Source organism: Indicator indicator, chromosome 5 (genome assembly GCF_027791375.1).
Source record: "Indicator indicator isolate 239-I01 chromosome 5, UM_Iind_1.1, whole genome shotgun sequence".
Taxonomy (NCBI): Eukaryota; Metazoa; Chordata; class Aves; order Piciformes; family Indicatoridae; genus Indicator; species Indicator indicator.
The window spans coordinates 33,106,942-33,129,278 of NC_072014.1; positions in this window are offsets into that span (position 1 = coordinate 33,106,942).

Here is a 22,337-nt window from a genome sequence, read left to right on the forward strand (position 1 = left end):
GCCAGTGATTAAGGGAGGTAGAGCTCGTATAGAGTTGTGGGAAATACATGCTGTGAGCTTTCCTCAGACTCAGAATTTGGGTGGAGACCTCACAAGAAAGGAGGGGAGACAAAGAGACTTTAAAAGTGGTTTAGAACAGAACTCCTGGACTTAAAAATGCCAGGAATTTAAAGTGGTTAACAAGGCTTCCCTTTCTACCTCTGTATCTCTCCATCCAGCAGGTAATCTTCATCACAGACATTTCAGAACATTTTGTAGTGTATTTATCATTACGGTTGTTTGATGAAGTAGAGAAATTTAATTAATCGCAGTTTTCAATGGTAGAGATGAGGAACACAGAATTAAATGACTTGCCCAAAGTCACATGAGAAGTCTGTGGCAGAGAACAATGTCTCTGCCCTGGGGCTTTCCTGAAAGACATTATTAAGACTCCTCTTCAAAGATGGGACATTCCACTCAGGAAAACAGCTACTACTGCTCTAGGACAGAGTTTTACCTTGGCTGTCTCAGCTTCAGGTCAGCATAATTTGAGATGGGTAAGTATAAATTTGTTATTCTTGAGAAAAAGAAAACACATACACAAAAAGAAGTAGAGGCTGAGATTTGTCTAAAACCTGAGGAAATTGATGAGATTAAGTTAGAGACTCCTGATGAATTTATTTCCTTCCTTTGCTAAGAGGTTGCCTACATATGTGTGCACACATATGCAGTGTGTTTTTACATGCCCACATACTCCATGTTTCTTGTTCATGTATTTGATCTATTTAACCATTTGGGGCATGCTCTTCATATTGCCTGCAATGAATAAAATGTGGCCCCATAGGCAGGAGGAGTCTTGCAGACCAGATTTAAGTCTAGAAGCAATTTTGTTTTGTTCACAGTGGGGTTATTAAGCTCTTGCAATACGAGTTTACAGCTGAAGTGCTGACAGACTTAATTTCCAGAGCAATGTGATTAGTGCAATGTGCAAGGTGGTGGTGTACCAGTGCTTACCTTTATGAGCTGTGGCACTGGTGTAAGCCCAGCTGACTGAAGAAGAAACAAAATTAAGGCAAACAAACCAAACTCTTCCATCAGCAGACAACTTCTGCTTTTGGAGACGTGCATTTGGGGATGTGTGATGCCAAGCAAATTCCAAATCGGCCGAGATTTGTGCGTGCTTTTGCTAATATTTATTTTATGACACATTATAACTACTGTGTGTTACTGTTGCTATGAACCCTTGGGAAATAAAACTGGAAACTGTTGTGGTGAAAGCCAAGAGGCCACAACTTTATTAAACATGAAAGCTGATGCGGAAGGCACAGGCAGGAGCTATCGGTCTGGCTGAAGGCAGGCAGCAGTGCCAGACTCTCTCCCCGGCACATCCACATGCTCCTCACAGGGATGGGCAGCACCGCTCCCGTGGGCCACGGCTCACACCTGCTCATGTCCACTGAAACCAGCTAAAATGTCACCACGCCAATATTAGCTGTAAGCAGGGAGCTGCACCCCAATCAGCTGGAGAGCAGGGATTATTCGCAGATATTGCTCTGAGGAAAGCTGCAGAGGGAAAGGAAAATTAAAGGAAAACAGCATTCTCCATAAAAATTCTCTGGTGTTGTTAATCAACTGCATGTTCCGTTGTCAGTTATTTGCCTGGCTTTTGCTGCAGGTTATGCTTTCGCTTTGGTATCACAAGGCTGCCAGGGCTCAGGATGCTGCAGAGTGCACCTCCTCACAAACACAGATGCTGGTAAAGTGAATGCAAACTTAAAACCTTGTCTTCAAAACAAGTGGGTATCGAATTGGAAAATATCCCTAGTTTTTTAATGAGATGGTAAACCCCAAATCTAATGAGTTTGTACAGTCTGAGTCCCAATCTTGTTAAAATGCTCTTTCCCCTTTCTTTTGGATCAAAATCTGCTGCAGTCCTTCCCTAAATATTAATAATTTGTCTGCTGGGACCATGTTAATTTTCCATTTTGTTCTACCAGCATTTTTAGGGACTGAATAATTGCTCTCTGGAAACAATTATAAAACTGGTTAACTCTTCCTTTTCCCATCTTCTCTTGCAAGTGCATTACTTTGCCCTGGTTTTAAGGCAGATGACTCAGTCTTCTCCTTCTCTCACTGTCTCGGGACTGAGAGCTTGTATGGAATGGAAAAAAAAAAGGAAGGCAAATGAATACCTTTCTCAAATATTTTGAAGTCAGTGAGTTTCTATGGATGTTTCTGTGGGACAGTAGAGTGAGAAATATCAGGCAAAAGTAAGCAACATGCAAGGACTGAGTGTCTGGACTGGTGGGCTCCTGCAGATACTTATTTCTAGATAGGGTACTTGACAGGTCTCTGTAGTCAGAGCATTAATTTACTTTTTTTTTTTTTTAACCTACTGCATAAGAGAGTGGGGTTACCTATCTTTTCTAACTCAATGGATGCTCCCTTCAGGTCCACTTGTGGGAAATGCCTATCTGTTCAAGAGTCCCAGCTAAAAGAGAATGAGTCACAAAACTCCAATTTGAATAAAACGCATGGCCAGAAGCAGACGACAAAACCTCCAGCCTCTTGTCTTTAATTTTCATCTCTAATATAGACATATTTTCCCCACAGTTATGAGAGAACAGCTATGTGAAGGATGATTTGGTGGTACAGCTCTTTGCCTGAGTGATGCTAACAGTGTTTTGTGAAGAGATAACAGGGTTATTCCATTCCCTTTCGCTGTGGCAAAAGCATGTGTTATTTTAAAAGTGTAGAGTTAAATGCCAAAACCCAGGAAGTGTGTAGTAAAAAGCACTCTGGAGTTTCTGGCTCTTCAGGGGTCAGATCTTGGAAGCCAAAACTCAGATCCAATAAAGGGAATTAGGAATTTCAATACTAATGAACTATTGTGGGATAGAAGAGTCAGCTCTGGGGGTCCTGCTATCCTGGGGCATCAAAGGATGTTATACAGCTACTGCTTCAGTTTGTCCTCCCATTAGGAGAAAGGATATCTTTGCACTGACAGTACATTCTTTTGATATTTTGATTAAAATTTATGAAATTCTGTAATCATCTGTTCTTGCCACTCATTGCCATTATGATCCCTAAATGCCCTCTTCTGTGATTTTCCCCTTCTCAAAGGTTTCTGTGGTATTCAGACCATCTCTGTCTGATGAAATGGGAGGACAGAACACTGGTGAAGGCACTCTAGTTCCTAATTGGAGTGATGGTCGCACAAAAGGCTCTGGAAACAATACGGTTATGCTTAGGAAGGAGGCCAAGAATGGCTGCTGTTCCCTTCACCATAGGCCCAGCAAAGTCCTGAATAGCTCAGTGGTGGTGAGCAGTAAACAACCTGGCTAATCAAGGCTCTTTGCACAGGGGGACAGTTGAGCATTTTTTTATTGTGGAGATTTTTCCAGTTACTGTCCTGATAAGATCATTCAGCACCACAGTGGTTTTCACTTTCTGGAGGTGGAATAAGTTCTTGATAGTCAAATACAAATATTTGCTACAATTTTCAATGACCTCTTGCGGGAGGTCTTGCTGGTGGGACACTAAGGCTGTGCTCCAACTGAGCCCTGTGCAGATGCTTGACAGCAACATATATTCTTTCAAAGAATCAGTTGTTAAAGTCTTTCTAACCACCTCTTCTTGCCTCCTTGGAAACTCTCGGCTTTAAGGAAGGATTTCAAGAAGACGGTAGCAAAATAACTGTCTTACTTTTGACTCTGCTGAGTTTCTTACTGACACTGACAGGTTAACCTGTTAGCAAGACAGTAGATAAATTTGAGTGGTGACACCAAGCTGCTCTTGTGTGTTGAGTGTGAATGCCACATTTTTGGCCAGCAAAGCAGAAGCCTGTTCTGAGATCTAAACATGAAACTGGACACTCCATCCTCAGCTATTGCCACAGTTAATATATCAGCTGATGGCAGCAAAGCATGATGTTGGATACGTAGGCAGAGGTATTAGAAATAGCTGAGGGACTTAGAAGTGAGGGTAGACACAAGAGAGGTTGGTTAGCTTTGTAGATCAGTTGAAGACTTCTACCTGGTCTCTTTTCTTGCTTATATGGGACTGCCTAGGGGAGCACTGAAGAGGTTTTGTGGCTTTGCAGTATCCAGCTGTTCTTATTTATGCAAGGCAAGCATCCCTTCTCTTGCTTACAGACCCTGTCATTAATCAGACCTTGCTGTGATTATTCATGTATTTTCCCCCTGAAATCCAGACATTTTATATGAGGACCACTTTTTCAACTATCCGGGGTTTGTGAAGAGTGTGTCATGTGCTGATCTACCTCTAACAGAAAGTACTGCACCAGCTGTTGGGGTGCAATTTGAAAAGCTGACGGATGGTGGTGTGTGGTCCAGACTTTGGCTACATAAGAGGTCTGATCTTTTGTTTGGTAGCTGAGGAAACCTGAAGTATTTGGTCAAGCTGCTTTAATGAGCTGCAATTGGGCAGCAGGACACTCTTTACCAGGAAATGTTGGCACGGGAATTAATTTTTCCCCCGGATCTTGCAACAACTGCCTTTGGTTGTCTGAAGTCTCCCAATCTACCAGTGGGGCAGGAATGATCTGGGCATGGCATGAGGACCTGGGAAACAGGGGAGTAGACAGTTTATCTTTGCAGAAGGCAACTCTTTGAAACCTTCAAGGAGAAGCACTCAGGATTAGAGATATCAGTGGGTATGGTCCCGAAGCCATCCTGTTAAAGCAGAAAGTTTTTCAAAATCAGCTGTATCACTTTATAATCCTTAATTAACTGTAATTACTTATTTAATAAGCTTTCTGATGACTTTTACATTCATGTATTTGGCTTATAGAAAACTGTCCTCAATGGTATGTATCTCTGGTGCTGCAGAGACTTAGTGCTTGCTCCTTTTTGCTTTGCTCCATGTCAGTTAACTGCCTCACTGCCTGTTATTTTTTTTTTTGTCCTTATAAATAGTTATTTCAGTAGCCTTCGCTATACTTTTCTTCCACATTTCCATCACTTTCTAGCATTTCTGCTGGAGGAACCAACTGTCCTCTCTCAAAGCTCTCTAAATTCACCGTGTCTCATCTAGGATAGCTTGGATGTGGGAAACAATGACAAACAGTACCAGTTCTTGTATTTGAAGAAGTATCCTTTTATACCACATCAGTCTGATATCAAAGATAAATTAAACCTTGACCTTCTTGCTCATTGCTTTGTATTTTTCAGACACCATTTAGATTTCCTGCTTACATAAATTATTTCGTGGCTGTGAAACAAAGCAATGAGTAGTGCTGTTGCTGTGGTATGAAATAGGTCTTCAAGGATCATGTTTTGGGGAGTATTCCAGCATCTGTGTCTATCCAGACTTTGGCTTCTCTGCAAGATTTAGAAGATCCCAAATGTTGGTTCTGCACACATAATAACTTATTCATTACTTCTTCATATGCCACTGTTCTTCCTCATAAATATACTAATAAAACTCATTATAGAAATCAAAGCCAGCTAATACAATATATCTGATGGACAGCTGTCTCTGGATGCATGAATTATAATTACATGAAGCAAGATGGTCTTATTATGCCAGGATATCTTTGCTCTGAATAAATTTCTATTACTGATGTGTAATCTTTTGACTCAAGCCAGATGATAGGAACTTGCCCAAACAATTCCCATACATTATTACTATCGAGCTATGTTTTCTCTTCTTAGAATTACAATTAGATAAATGATGCTGGAAGTTGTGTCTTTGAGCAACAGTGGCCTGAGAGAGGTTGAGGGCTGGGGGGAACAAGAAGCACTCATCATCTGAACTGGTCTTACCACTCTAGCCTGCTTTCAGGCTATAACTTAATGCCATACACTGATTTAGATGTAGCACTTGTCAGCCAAGAATAAGACTATAAGACACAGACATTCTAGGACTTGACCCATACTTTATTTTGAATACGTGATTGAACTCTGAACTGACAGACAGACAGAGACAGCCATTAGTGTGGGAAAGAGAATTTGTTCTGCCATGTAAGATTTCAAAATATCTTAAACTCTGCTCTGTAACAAGCTTAGGACTCTAACAGATTTCTCAATAGTATTTGATAAGCTGAGTGATTTTTCTAAACTTATATTTCCCCCTGTTGCTTCTGTCCTTTTCTAATAAAAATGGCAGCATCTATTTTTGAAATATTTCTTGGGAGTCTCTCTCTTCATGATTGTCTTTATTTCAAGGGATTTCCCTCCTCGCGTCTCCAATATTCCTATTAACCAGAACAAACTGATACCAAGTGCCAAAGCCACAAACCTTTAATGGGTCCCTTTGCTTTAAATTTGAGATAAGTGCAGGCATTTGCATGACACTGGTGGAATACTGGGTATCTTCTTAGGCTGAGCTGCAAAGGCAAAGACTAGAAAAGGGCAAATTGTCTGTAGATATTTGCATTTCTTTCCTTGCATATGTTCTGACCCTTTCCCAAGAAGCTGAGTTAACTCTGAGTAACGCTGATGTGAAAGATCTGGAAGAAGAGTTTGTGTACTCAAGAAATTTAGAGAACACCCACAGATAATAAATTTTCTCAGAAGACATGGGTTTTTTTTACTGTGATGTCGGGCAAGGTGCAGCATATCATGTCAGGCACTTTTCTTCTCACCTGCTGCAGATGATGAAGCAACAGGGGCTTACAGCTATTAGATGAAAGGACAAGAGTAAAGGTGCATGCAACATCTCCCTTTTTTAACCTGGAAAGTTGTCTTCAGGTGGAACACAGAATAACAATAGGACTCATGAAATATCTAGAAGGTAAAACAAAACAAAAGAATAATAAGCCCATTTCTTGACTGTGTGTATGTATATATATATATATATATATATGTATATAAGGTCTCCAAACCCTACAATCAGATTTATATTTAGTGATAATGAAGGCATCAAATGCAGAGTGAGAAGCCTGTCCCTGTATTTATTGTATGTAAGGTTTGATTTAAGCTATTTCTGCTTCACACATATACTTATTATCAACAAGAACACTATTTACACTGATTATTTAATTAAAGAAATTTAGTCATCTTTTATGCTTGCAGTTTGCCTGCAAGCAGATTTCTGCTCGCTCCCTACCCGCCTCCCTCTCCCCCCCCCCGCCCCGTTCAAATCTGTTCTGTCAAAATGGTTAGATAAATTGTTTCTGCAAACATATTTGAATTATGGATTATTTGTCAGTCTTCCACAGCAGGATATTTGCTGCAGCTGGCTAAAATTTAGGAGTATACCTAAATTTGTCTTCTGCACTCCTTCTGTTATTGAAGGGAGAGAAATTGATGTCTCAGAAAGGTACTTCATCCTGTGAGGATGCAGAAGGAGTACATTCCCTCTGGTTGTACCTTTCTCTTTCTATTCCCTATGGAAAAAGCCTTGCAGATCTGCAGACCAAAATCTAGACAGTTAAAGATATCCAAGATATTTTGTTGCTGGTTACGTTAACTCAGATGCCCTTTTTGGTCCTCAACTGACTGCTGCAGTATTTATGAACTGCTGCTGCTCTGTCCTAGATAAATTTCATCTGTTGACTAAATTGTTTTCAACTTTAGGACAGGATTCACTATTTGTGAGCATTTGTATGAAAACATTCTAGGAAGTGTGGGTTGTGGAAAGGAAGGATAATCAATAAAGCAACTTCTTGCCTGGTGTCAAGTTTGGTGCTTGGTTTGTGAATATAGTCTTGCATAATTCAGCAATTCAAAGGAAATATGATGTCACTGAAGGGCAGCAACATGGTACACTGATGCAATGGACAATGTAATAAGAAATTACCAAAGGGAAAAGAAAAATTAAGGGACACCTGCGAAAGCTGTTTGGTGCTGGAGACTGATATTCAGCAAAACACATTATTTTTCATTGGGGAAATAAAAGAAAGAGTATCCAAGCTGTAGTGACAGGTGAAAGGAGACCACTGGACACTGTGCGGATTCTTTTCTGTGAGGATTGAGATTAAAACTGGAGAGTGCACAAAGCCCAACAGAGGAATGAAATGGGGGTGGTTCCTCTGCCTGGGGTGTCAGCCAGGAACCACTCTTGTCCCCTGGAGCACCCCACTCTCCCAGGGCTCCAGCCTCCATGCCAGGAGAGGTCAGCAATAGCACTAGCGGTGAGGGACTGGGCTGACAGCTGTGATACCTTGGGACATCTTTGCCAGCATCCTCGTTTGTGCAGAGGATGTAGCTGAGCCGCTGTTCCCAGGATTGCAATGTAAAGCAGTGAAAAAGAGAAAGTGTTTTACATGCTTTTAAACACAGAGACTGCTGATACTGTCACTGCCTGGGTTTGCCTACAAACAATGCAACCAGCTGAGTAATTTATTCTCAGTGTATAATCTTTGATGGCTGAAGAACAGAGAAGCTGTTCAATACATTTGGAAATGACTGCAGCTACAAGGTGCAGGAGCAGTATTTAATATCTGGTTTGAAACCAATACTGGAGACACGTGATAAACTGCCAGAAGATGGGGTTTATAACATGCAAAGCCAAAATCTGAAGGAATAGCAAACACTGAAGCCACTCACAGGGGAATATAAAAAGCTGTGAAGTTTGGACTCGGTTTATGTTATCCCTACAAGTGCATCTTGCTGGTGACCAGGTGAAGACTATTTCACAAGAGTGGGATGTTTTGAGTGGGTCATCCCTCAGGTGTATTGTAAAATATGGGGCTCCTGTGCCCTGATTTAGCCTACCACGAGTAGCAGCATGAAACAGTACAGAAGCAAAGATAACAACAAAGAACCAAACTCTCTCAAACCTCGAAATAAGCTGTGTTTCGTTATGGTTGGAGACTTAGTGTTACTAAGAGTCCTTGTTCTCTTATTCACTATCCCTTTTTGGAAACAGGGAGAGAAAGGCTTAAAATTATAATATTAAAAATCATACAATTGAAAAAGGACATCAATTAAAACAAACAAACAAACAAAACAAACCCCAAAAAACCCCAACTCATTAAATGCCATTTTCACTGGCACCTTTGTATTGACAAAATGAGCATCACATCCAATATAGGATTCGGAATAACCAAATAACTAACAGGGTGATATTGGAAAAAAGGTAGATTAAACCTTTTAAGTATGTAGATACAGTATCTGCACAGCCTTAAAGCTTGCTACTGTCTTACAGCACACAGGGCTGGAGAATTAACCCTGTTATAGGTGACCTTGAGTGGCAAAGAAAAAGCCTTTTTGCAGATTGGGTCTCAAAAACTGAAATGCTCAAATTGCCTGAATCTGGGGACGATTTTTCCTCTTCAGAAAGCCAGGCTTGATGCTTTTAGGTCAAATGAAACATGTTGGAGCCTGTGCCCCAAGTGAGTTGTGGGTCTGTCTTCTGCTCCCTGTGCCCTTGGGGACAGAGATCCATGTGGGGGGAAGGGCTCTTTGCTTTCCTCCATCTGTGAAATGTCACTGTGTCTATTTCCTTATCGGTTTTCAGGATTTTGTGAGTCATCAGAGAAATGCACGAGGGTCTCCAGGAGAAGTACTCTACTAGACTAGAGTTCAAATTTTTATTTATCCTAAGGCTATCTGCTGCCACCAGGGGGGTGTCATGAAAGCTAGGGGGTGGCCCAGAATGATCCAGTCCTTAACTGTCATTGCAACAGGTGTTACCAGGAACCATTCAGCCATCTCTGAAATCAGAACATGGTGGTTTTTACCACCAGTCCTGAGAAGCAGAAAGCAAAGACCTAGTGAGGAAGTTTGCGATCAAACTAGAGTCTGGGCTTGACTCCAGGTGCTCTGAGATAAAGGAGAGGATCACTCAGCAATGGGCAGAGGCTGGAGAAAAACAAAACCTGAAGACAGGTATAAGATTATGAGAGGTGAGGAAACAACAGGACCTTTATCTCAGCTTTCAGCTGTATTGTTCCAAAGATTAACAAAGGAAAGGATTTAAGAGCGTTGTTTTAGAGCTGACAAGAAAGCCCTGAACATGCAGATAAGTACCTATAAGTTGAAAACAATTATTTTATTGTGATGGAAATAAGAAGTAAGACTTTTACTGTCGCAGTATAGTCCAGGCAACAGTCAATTGCCTTGGGAAGAATATTTATAGTGCTAACACAGACTTGGCAAGCCCTGTCCTGTATGTGAAATCAGCTATACAGCAGTGTGTGTGATCTCCAGCCCGGTAGCTCTGACACACAGACAGGAGCAGGACTTCTCCAGATGAGGTATGATCTAATTCCCATAACCAGAGACTCTGCCCAAAAGAACTCATGTTAAACCAGTCTCATCATCAACTTTACCCACACGTCAGTTCACGCCGTGCTCCTGTTGGTGTCTGTAGGAGACTATTCATAAAATTCACCATGTGTACAAGCACTGGTAACATCCTCTGTTAATATGAACAGCTGCAAAATTCAGACAGAACAAGCAAATGGGTGATGGGCAAGAGGAAAAAGGAAATTACGAGAGCAAGCAGACAGCTGTGAACCCTAGCAATGCACCCAGCTGATGGTATTGCAATCAGAACTGTTAAAATGTGTAAGAAGGGATAAATAAGCTGATAAATAAAATCGACCTCAGAAGGCCACATGGGAAAGATGCACAGTCTTGATTACCTAATTACAGAAGGAATATTGCAGAAATGGAAATAGTACATCAAAGTCCCATAATGACTTTGAGATTGGAGGCTCCAAAATGGTTAGTGAAACTAGGTCTGTGTCCCTCGCAAAGAGAAAAGATTAAGAGGGGACCTCGCTGAGCTGCGGAGGGCTCTGGGGGGAACCGCAGGGAGCAGTGCTGCAGTTATTAGAGCTAATGTCAAATATAAGGACAAGGGACATGGCTCCAGCGAGGTCTTGCACTGTACAAATGTAATACATTTTTTTTTTCCAGAGGGTATATATTATAAGCTACCAGATGCTGCTCTAGAAGCGACTGATCTGACCAGATTTCAAATAGAGCAAGAAGCATATGGAGAGAGAGGGGGAGAAAAACAGCATATTATGAAGAACAACTGTTAACTGGAGAAGAGGGTAGGCCTAGCTGGGCTTCCTGGCCTCCTGCCATCTTAAGATTTTCTTATGTCCCTGTGTAATCTTCTGACTTTTGATTTAGATGTTTCCTAAAAATGTGGCCCAGTGGTTGGTACATACTAGGCATTAGCCCAAGAAAAGAATGAAAAAAAAATGCACTGTATCTCATTAAAGAATTTTTAAAGGGAGACTTTGAGGCGCCATTTGCTTCTTGTTACTCATCTTTGCAAATGTCTCTTGTCTTCCCAGGCTCTGCTCTGATGTGTTAGCGTTAGTAGCCTGTGGATTCCTGAGCCACGCTGAAACAGGAATTCAGAAAGGCCAACCTAAGTCAGTTGAGCAGACATAGCAGCATAAAGCAAAGGACGAAGACAAAAATATGATTGAATGAACTAAAAGATACAAGATCTTTTAAGTGAAACATACAATTTTTTTTTTTCTTTTCATGTACTTAAACTGTGTCAGGTGAAAAAATGTTGGCTAGCAACGGCTTTTCAGGCTGCTATTGGGAATAAGGATCGTGTCTACATTTGAAATATTTACGGTTCAATTAACAGTGTTTGTTTCCATAAAATATTTTAAAAGAGAATTTATCTTTAATTATTTTTCATTTTCTTCAACAAAGATTCCAATATAGATATTGCTGTAGGCACAGGGAGCACCAAACACCAGGAAGTGGATTTTGTAAACAATTTCTCAAAGCACTACAAAGTTTAAATATTAATTTGGCCATAATTGGCAGAGAAGCAATTAAAAATGCTACAAAGCTGACTTTCTCCCTCCTTTACTTTCTCCTCCCTTTTCATTTAACCACAGTATAGAAAGTAGATGTAAAACAATAGGACCCTGAGCTGTACGGCGTTCTAAGCCTAGCTTGCCTTAAAGCTACAATATGGATTTAATTTATATGCAAATGTAAGCAATAAAAAGCCAGACACTGTAGAAATTATAGCATTTTTCATAGATGCTTTAGCACCAGCACACAAGCCTGCACTGATTTCAAACAAGGAGCTAATTATTGCTGGTCACTAAGCTACCTTTTTCTTTTAATATCTCTCTCTTTCTCTCTCCCCACTCTCCCCCTTTTTAACAATGGGTAAATTATTTTCTTGAGCAAGGAGGAGAGAGGGAGAGAGAGAAAGAAACTCGAATATTGGGGATGAGTGAATGAAAACAGCCAGAAATATCTCCTGTGAGATTCAACATCAGGATAATTTCACAGTCTCGCTTTTTGGCTGCTGTGTCCTGAAGCTGACCAGCACCATGCAAGGCTGATCAAAGGCCATCGGAAACATCAAGTAAGCCTAAATAGGGCTAAAGTATGCTAATAGAGAAGCTAAATGTACTTTAATCCTGTTATAATACAAGGTAACTTAGAGGCAGTGAAGGGCCTTGTTGCTTTTCCCTACTGGGTCCAGGACCCCTGCAAATCTTGAATAGAAGTTGCTTCCTATTCTTCGCCGGCCGGGGTATGGCTTTCTCAGATGCACACACAGTCCCCTCCTCCTCCGTTTACTAAGTGTCAACAGTCGGCTGAGCAAGACTTCTCCGCTCCTTAGATCAGCACCCTGTGACCTTCCACATTTAAGCACAGACCATTAAGCTAAGCTTTCCAGCTGTTGCCTGAATTATGAGGGATTTTTTTTTTTTTTTTCAGAGGAGGGCAGAGCTTAGAGGAACACTAGGCAACAGTTTTATATTATGGACCCGCTGCCACCCAACTTGCTATGCAGAGCAATGTGCCTTCTGTAGGGCTGTGGCAGACGGGTGACGTTCGGTGAAAACAGGGAGCTGCTTTGAAGTGATTCAGACCCGGGGCTGTCCGGCTTTGGCATCATTGTGCTCTCTCAGGGAATTGTAATCTAATTTTAGGAAGAGGGGGAAACAAAGTGAACGTGACTGAACTGTGCTGCACTGTACATGCCCCATGGAACGGTGTTTGTGGGAGCAGGCGTGCTGGCTGGGCAACTTTGTTCTTCGTTTTCCTTCTTTTTTAGATACCAATTTCTGTGCATCCTACAGAAGAAAGGAAAAAAAGAAGGGTGGTAGTTCTGCTTTTGGGTACCCCGAACTAACTACTGCTTGCAAACCCTAGATTAAAAACAAGACTGATGTAATTTTAAAGCCAGCCAACTGCCTTAGACACTGTATCAGAAGATTAAAAACAAAGGTTTCATTGAAGCACTACCTCCCACTGTGCAGCTGAGTCTTATGGCTGAGGCGAATAGTCCTAAATATCTTTCTGTTAAGTACAAATTACATACTGGATATATTAAGTTATAATGGTATGTTTTTGAGAGTCACTTTGCTTGTGTGGGAGCATCAGTAAAGACTCAAAGAATTCTGAGTGTATGGCACGTGGAAACAAAACAGAATATGCTTTTCACAAAAAATTAATTTGCTCATATTATTAATTCTTTTTTTTTCTGCCTCTCTCCATCCCCCAACTAAGCCTGGAGTTTCAAATACCAGAGACAGTATGTACAGTAAGTCTTCTTGAAATCCATGTCAGAGAAACAGTATCCTGGTCTAGCAAACTGTTATCTACACTTACATTCCTAAGCCTTACCCCTCTGTGTTAGTGCTGATAGGAGCCCTTTAGATCAGCTGAAATGTAACTGAGTAAAGATGCTTCAGAAAATGTCTTTTTAACGTGGAATTATCTTTCATTTACATAGGCAACATCCCTTAACTCAGCACGTGTGCTATAACGCTTCACGTAATAGGAACATTGATATAAAACTTAAAGATTAGCATTCATTCTGCTCCCAAATGATCAATAAAATGTTAACAGAGAAAGTGCAAAGGAGTCTATGAAGGTGCATAAACTTGTATTACTCTGTGGGAGGTAGGTAAATAACATCTACTGGAGCAGAAGAGAGCAGTGCCACACTTGGGAAAGTGGGTAATAGGACAGGGGCTGTCCCTGCCATCATGTCCTTTCCCAACTGGACTTGCAGCTCCTTATGTTGCATATGCATTGCCGCGGGCACAGGCACACACACACACTGCTACAGCAGGTTAAAAAAAAAGGGCGAAGCAGGAAAATACAAACTATCTGTAACCTCCTCTCTTTGCATTCTGTGGGCTCAGCAAATGGTGATGTGATTTTTCTGTAGAAATAATTTTCAACTACTAAATCAGGCAGAAACAGCAGAGATGGGAGCTGTGGCTAGAAGTTAAACTAATGTAATAATACACTTTTGCCCAGATACCTTTACATCTATCTTGTACATGATGTTTTGAAGACCTTATTCCAGTGAATAAATTGTGTAGGATTTGAGAGACCGTTTGGGCAGTACAGAGTTAATATTAGAAAAGTGTATTTGGCAGAAACATGCTCAGCTCCTGATGAAACATTTCAGTTCTAATCTTCTCCTGTTTACCTCTGCTGGGAATAACTTTGTCTTTTTTAGGTGTTTATCTAGCTATCTATTCACTACCCAACAGTTATATTGTTTGTCTGTCCTTACAAGATTAACTGAATTGCAGTCATGTAATTATCAACAGATTTTGAAATGAAAAGCATGTGCAAGACTCTCCTTAGTTGAGCTGTAATTTTCTGGATTTGTTTTTAATTAACAGAGATCCTTCCCAACACATATGAAGCTTAACGGAAATCTTCTTGTTCGTACAAATACCCATACGCTGTTTTCACTGCGCAATACCTTTGCAAGTCTATTTCTTCACTGTTCTCTCTCAAAAAACCAAACCAACCAAACAAAAAAAACCCCCAAAACCCCAAACCAAAACCAAAACCCAACCCAACCCAACCCAAACAACAACAACCACCCCAAACAAAACCAACCCCCCCTCCCAACTTAAAAAAATTAAATTATCAGGTGAGGTTGAGCAATTTCGGTCCATAAGAACTCCAACTATAGTCTTTGAAAATATTAAAAGGTTACCAGTTCAGAGATATGGAATGAGAATATGTAAGAGATTTCCCCTCTAAATTTCAATCTAAATTTAGGAGTTAATATTTTTCAGGTGCTCATAATTTACGACATAACGACCACTTGAGGTCACATTTGACATCTCAAATATGTTTCTACTATTTTTACTATTTATTTAGCTTCTAAAATATCAGATACTTTCCTGTGACCTCAAGAAAACTTTATAGCATGAATACAAGTGAGCCATCAAAAAAACCCCCCAAAACCAACAAAAGCCTAATGTGAGCTATACACTAATATAGGGATGGTGAATTGATCCTTATGATTTATTTTGTGCTTTTACATTTTTGGTAAATATTTACATCTTCTATGTTTGTCATCAGACTGTCCTTGTTTTTTCACCAAACATTTATAATTTATCAAGACAGACAATGAAAGGAGGTTCTGCTGGCGAGTGCAAAAGCCACTGGAAGGCAAGGTGTGCCTGTGTAGCAGCACAGGAGGGTATCAACATGACTGAGTGACAGGAGTTGTTACAGCACATAGCAAAGCTAAGAAAATGACTCTGTCATTAGTTATCTGTTAAACTACATGCACTTTATTAACTGAGACAAGGTAGATGCACTGCCCATGCAGTCTAATCCATAGTTAATACATATGCAAAGCACACACTGTAGGGGAGATATTATACTTAACAGCTAAGTTTTCCCACACAAAATAGTTTCATGTCAAAAAATCATTACAAATTTAAAGAGCTGTGTCAAAAATCCCTTTTCCTATGCTGTACACAGAGTGTTGTACCTAATGTGTTCCTATGTTGTAATTAGAGCGTGCGAGCCTGAATTTTTTATTTTAAATCTTTTGTCCCACCAAAATTTCCTAGGCCAGTTTTGAGCTTATTTGACTTTCCTGTCTCCACGAAGATGAGGCTGGAGGTTGGCAAGGTCTCCTCCTGTTCTTGTAATGAGATTTGAACAGACTCAGTATGGCTGCAGAAATGTCATTCTGCGTGCTGTAATATATGGGATTTTATTTGCTTTATTAAAATGGCCATCTTCTGAAATAAAAAAAAAAAAGGAGAGGAAATCCACTGGGCAGCACTAAATGAATTTGCTTACCTGTGTCATGAACTGGGAGTTGAGCTGCAATTACAATTATTTACAATTTAGATGGCTGGCAAATTTTGGGAGGAAGTCACAGCTGATTATTTTTCTGAATCATGTTTGGCCCCAAGTCTGAGATGAAGAAAGAGTCAATATACAGTTGCCTGTGGAGTAGCTAATTAGAACAATTAATCTGAGAACCGGGACAAGCTGTGAGACTATGAGCTGATTCAGGCACGCCCTCTACTAACTTAAATTTTGATCAACGTTTAAAACACCATGGAAAGGACTGGAAAGGACTGGGGCGATGCGGCTTGGTGGCTGAGCCTCAGGTTCACCGTCCGTACCCCTGTTGCTGTGATGTGTGGTAAGACCTCAGGCAATGCATTTTCCTCTTGTCTCTGAAACAAGCCAATGATATTCACTGCCTTGTTGAGCTCTGTGGATATAAGAGGCATGTTGTGAATGAAAAGTTAAGTACATTTCAAAGCCAGCTAAGACAAGAACTGCATTTTTCTTCCTAATATCTATTAGCTCAGAGCAACGGAAGAATCCCACTTGCCACCAGTTCCCTTGCCTTGTTTGGAGATGCGGAGCCAGCCTGATCATATCCATCAGATATTTGCTTTCAGGGTTGCATGAAAGTAGAGCAAGAGAAAGATCTTTTGTGGGAATGACATGCTTGGAAATATACTTGTCCAAAGCAAACAGCTCTGGTTCTTTCTTTAGCTAATTCACTGAAAAGATATTATTTTAGTCAAGAAAATGGTATCAATTCTTCTCGTTCTAAGCAGGATGGTGGCAGGTTTCCCATGTTGATTTGTGCAAGGTACAATTTTGACAGGAGCATCTGGCTCCTTTGTGAGCTTCACAAGCAATTGTGTGGCGGTGGCTTTAGGTTGGCCGCTGGTTGAGCCATGTGGGCAGCCCTTTGACACGTCTGCGTTGCTTTTCCTGCTCCACTCGGTTTTGTTTTGACTGTCTTTTGAGCTTCCTAAATATGCAGCCTTGCTCTGCAGATTCTCCAGGACAGTTTCATTCATGGGTACTGACAAGAACTGTGGTTTTGCCAGGGCTCATGGATCCATTCTTACAGTGGTGCTGTTACATTAGCCGACAGCTGCTTTCTTCAAGGATTTTTTTTTTCTTTCTTCTTTTTTTTTTTTTTTTTTAAAGAGAAATCCTCTTAGAGAAGGAATAAGACTGATCTCTGGATAGCAGAGCTTTCAGTCTTCAAAATAAACCATGCCAGGTTTTTTGAGAATTTATAACCACTTGTGAGCCTCCCTGGTACAATAATGCAGAGTGTGTTGCTTTTGCCCACTTTAAACAGCTGGTGCTGGAGGTTTATCTTCTAGGCATATTTACAGTAAAAAAAAAAACCCAACTTAATTTCTTTTCTTACTTTCCTGGCTATTGAGTGATCTGAAAATGTGTTTTTAGCCTGATTTACATGAATGAATCACAGCAGATGTTTTGTCATCAAGGCTGTGCCAGCTTGTTGCATTTGGCATAGGAAAGAGGCACGAGGGTGCAGGATACCTTGGCTTCTGCTCCCCAGATCCTCCTGGTGGTTTGGCCATCATGCTCTGGACATGCTGTCGCTCCTATCACTGTGAGTGACTGAAGTGATAACCAGCTGAGCTGCTGCTGAGCTTGTCCAGCTGCAGGTGGTGTGAGTGAGGAGATGGGTACGTGGGGAAGATGCACCTCCCAGATGGGAAGGCAAGGACTGCTAAGACTGGCCCTATCTTCCCATATCCTTGGGATGTATGAGGACATTCACCTATGTGTGCATTGATGACATGCAGAAGAGGGTCCCTCTGCCTCCTCCTGGTGAAACATCCCTTGAGGCCAGCAGGAGGTGATACCCGTATAGCTCCATCACTTCCTATGCATGGTTGGGTGGAGTGTGAGTTAGGGGATGGCTGTGTTGTGAGCAGTTCATTGAGGAGATGTGCACTGGATATATTGCCAAAATTACCAAAAGATGTGTTGGCTAAAAGAGTAAGCAAGGAGGATGGAATAATATGGAACTAGCTGTTTGGACAATTTTGATGACACAGAATAGTTTACTAATAAGGAAACTGAGCTGGTTTGGAACAAAGTAGTTAATGTTTATTAAAATTAGGAAAAACAGAAGGCTGTGGGTGAAGCATATTTAAAGAGATGATCTAGAGACCATGGCATTACTGAATTTAGTGTGCTTTCTTTAACATGAAAACACACAGAGACACAATACAAATACAGAAAGAGGGGGTATGCAGGTGATAAGACGAAGAGAGGAATCTGTGTATCTAGCAGAGCAATATCAGGATCAGAAGCACCAAAAAACATTACAATACTATTGAGAAATCCAGAAGAATACCCTGGGGAAGGTGACAGCTCCAGTACAGTGTATCTGATCCTGTAATGCCAGTGGAAAGCATGAAGAAACAACTAGATCATTTGCAGATAACAAGTTGAAGGAAGAGCTATAACCAGCCTCTTCCCATGTCATGATAAATTCCACAGAGTGCTTTATCAATTAAGCATCTCTAAAAACATCACAGCTGTTTCTTTACAAAGCAGAGCCACTGCTGGTGTGAGATACATGCAGCAGAGTGTGTCAGCATGCTCAACAATGGAAATGTTGTCAGGCAAATGTAGATGATCTTCCACTCCTTGTTTCCCTCCCACCAGCACAGAATTTGGTTTCACATTGCTTTGGCTTTCTAAATCGATCTAATGTAATCAGTCAGAAACACTCTGTTCCAATGTCACTAATGCCTGCCAAATGAGATGGCCTAATTAAGGACACTAATTTCATTGACAGACAATTTCTTGAGAGATATCTAAGTAGATACTAGAACAGGTCATATGATTCTACAAAACAGTAGAGAAAGGCATAAGAAAATACCCAGGTCAACTGGAAAAAAAAAAGACTTTTGGTCTTCAAAATGTACAGACAGCAAAACATAATTATAAAGGATGAAGAGTAAGGTGGGAACAGAGAAAGCCTGTTCTCAGAACTGAACCTACTGACAGACTCAGAACCTATGGTCAAATCAGAGTTTTACCGAAAGAAAATATTTCATGGCAAAATGAGTAAATGTTTTCACCATTTTGGAGACTATATCAACCTATGATGGGATCTCTGGAGTTGCAGTTAAACCACCAAAAAGCAATATGACTGGAGGCAAAGTAAAAGGCAGATAAATGCTTCCTATCTACTATTGAACTGTTTTGGTTAGAGTCAGCTGGGAATATCATCCTGACCTTTGCAGAAGGAGTAGCCATCTCAAATACAAAGCTACCAAGAAATCATGCTGAAGTGAAAAATATTCAGAATGAGTAGAAGTATCAGCATTAGAGAGAGCTCCCCTAAGAAAGTCTTAGGCACATTAACTGATCTTACATGATCTCATAAAAAGGTAATCACAGAATCATGGGCTGGTAGGGGTTGGAAAGGACGTCTGGAGATCATCAAATTCAACCCCCCTGATACCAACCTCCCTGCTAACACCAGTTTGCCAAGATCAGGCAAACATCAGGAACATGTCCAGGTGTGTTTTGAAAGTCTCCAGGGAAAGAGACTCCACAACCTCTCTGGGCAGCCTGTTCCACTACACCAGCAACTTCAAAGTAAAGAAGTTTTCCCTTAACTTCAAGTGAAACCTTCTGTGTTCTAGTCTGTATAGGATGCCCTTTGTCCTATCAGTGGGTACCACTGAAAATAGTCCATTCATATCCTTTTGACTTCCACCCTTTACATATTTATATGCATTGATGAGATCCCCTCTCAGTTTGTTCTTTTTCAGGCTAAAGAGACCCAGGACTCAGTCTGTCCTCCTAAAATAGATGCTCCAGTCCCCTTATTTTCATAGCCTTCTGCTAGACTCTCTTCAGGAGTTCCTTGAACTGTCAGCCCAGACCTAGACACAATACTCCAGGAGTAGCCTCCCTAGGGCAGAGCAGAGGGGGAGAAGAACCTCCCTTGACCTGCTGGCCCCACTTTTCTTAATGCACCCCAGATTACCTTTGGCCTTCTTGGCCACAAAGGCACATTGCTGGCTGATGGTGCACTTGTTTCCCTCAGGATTCTCAGTAATGACTGTTTCCACCTGGATTTTCAGTAATGACTGAAGTGGTCATGCTGTAGTTAGAGTAATATGAGTATATCTGGCCAAGGGGTTCTTGGGCTGCTGTGGCATATAGTTCACATCTCATAGGGCATGGCAATGCAGAAGAATCAGCTGAGATATAACCTCCTTCAGTCACATCCAGACTGCCATGGTCACTTGCAGAGGTAGGAGGTGTGGGTGCAAGAGATCTTTGTGAATGTTTGCTGACTTGGATGAAACAAGTGTCAAGCTCTCACGAGCTTTCATGGGAATCCAGCTGGTACTGACCATCTGATGTGGAAAGGCCAAAGATGTATGGAACTCGAGTCACACTGAAAACTTTCAATGGGACACGTGGAAATAAAGACAAGCACGGGGCAAGATAAGCAAGAGAACATCAGATACATGTAATAATTTCTGTAATGCATAAACTGCTTCCTGTATCATGTCTGAAACACTAGGGATCCAATGCAGCTTTGCTATTTACTATTTAGCAGCATTTGTATTGGAAAGAATAACGTTTAGTGGGGTTGAACAAAATCAATTTAAGATGGAAAGACTGAAATATATGCAAAAACTTTTAAATTTTTCACAAACACAGCATCATCTTTGTCCCACATAGCAAGCCCAGGCATCAAACAACAAACTAACACTTAGTATATAGTTATGACTTTTTCATGCCATCAGTCACCATCACGATGAGGTTTATGGGTGCAAATGAACAGATTAACAGCTTGTGAAATGTCTGCTGTTGAAACTGAGGGTGGAGGTGACCCAAGCCACCGGATGACTTTGGTCACCAGGAAGGTTTCACAGTATAATGGACCACACTCAGAGTTTGTTTCCAGACATTTTATATCCACTAATGTACATTATATTTCAATCCTTTAATTTATCTGAGTTAGTCACGTTGCAAAACCAGAAGTTGAATCTCTAGACATTTGTAATGAAATCTGTCCTCTCTCTGAACTCAGAAAGCAGTTCTCTGACATATTGTATTACAGCCAGCTTTGAGATAGATATCTAGTTGGCAGAGAATACTGAATATCCAGGACATCCTAAATTTATGTTAATGGCAAACCAGGTAATTTAATTGTCACAGAATCACAGAATCAACCAGGTTGGAAAAGACCTTTGAGATCATCAAGTCCAACCTATCACCCAACACCATCTAATCAACTAAACCATGGCACCAAGCTCCTCATCCAGTCTTATTTTATTTTCTTTTGTAGATGTGTAACTCTGGCCATGTTGATAGAGTTTTCACGTTAGTACTGAAGCTAGAAACCCAGCAGAAAACTGCTCACTTCCAACAGCAGTGTCCGGGTCAGTATCAGTTAGATTATATCAAAATACATCTAATTAAACCAGTGTTAGGAACAGCTTCCAGGGATAATGAGCTATACATGGCCCAAAGTTTGCTAAAGAACTGAATGCCAGAGCTGTGTTAGCAATGAGGAGTTTTTGCAAGAATGGTGTGTGGTAAATAAGCCCATGGCTTATATTTGAACTGAACACACAGGCAGCTTGTCTTGAGAGGAATGCTCATAAATTAGTCTTTTTTTTTTTTCAATTATTTTCCGAAAATTGTATTTACATAAAGCTCAAAAAACCTAATTTGTGAACTTTTGCTCCAACTACACCAACAGAAACATTACTGGAAACATCACTTCCATTTATACAACACAGAACAGTTCTCTCTCCATCACCAAAAGACTATACAAAGGGAAAAAAAAATCATAGAAAGTAGTATAAATGAATCAGAGAAAAGGTCAACAGGTTTTCCTGCCACCCAAAGTTTCAGATCTGGCAACAAATCTGACTGTAAATATTTCAATATAACTTTTAAAAAAGCTACTGTGATCTTAAGTATTTTTTGGGCTTTCATTAATTTCCAGCATACCCCAAATAACACAGCACTTTATTTCCACCATAAACACCCTAAAAATCTCAGCTTATTTTTGTCTTAAAAACCTGCCAAAGATGCTTTAAAGCATTCATTTTTGTAGCCATTACTGGACTTTTTTTTTTTTTTAATTGTGCCATAAGAAAAATTTCTGAGAGCATTTCAAAAATGTCTTCAGACTTTTTAGATGCTCTTTGTGCTTGGAAGACCCAGCCAAGAGCAGCCTCATACTCTTGGTGTATTTCAGTATCTTTATTTTGCATTAAGATTTTTTTTTCCCCAGTCATTCAGACTGGTAAGTAAAAATGTGCTGCTTTGCATGCATGAGCACAGACATGACTTCTAGCAAATCTGAGATCACTCTTGCCAATAGCCCCA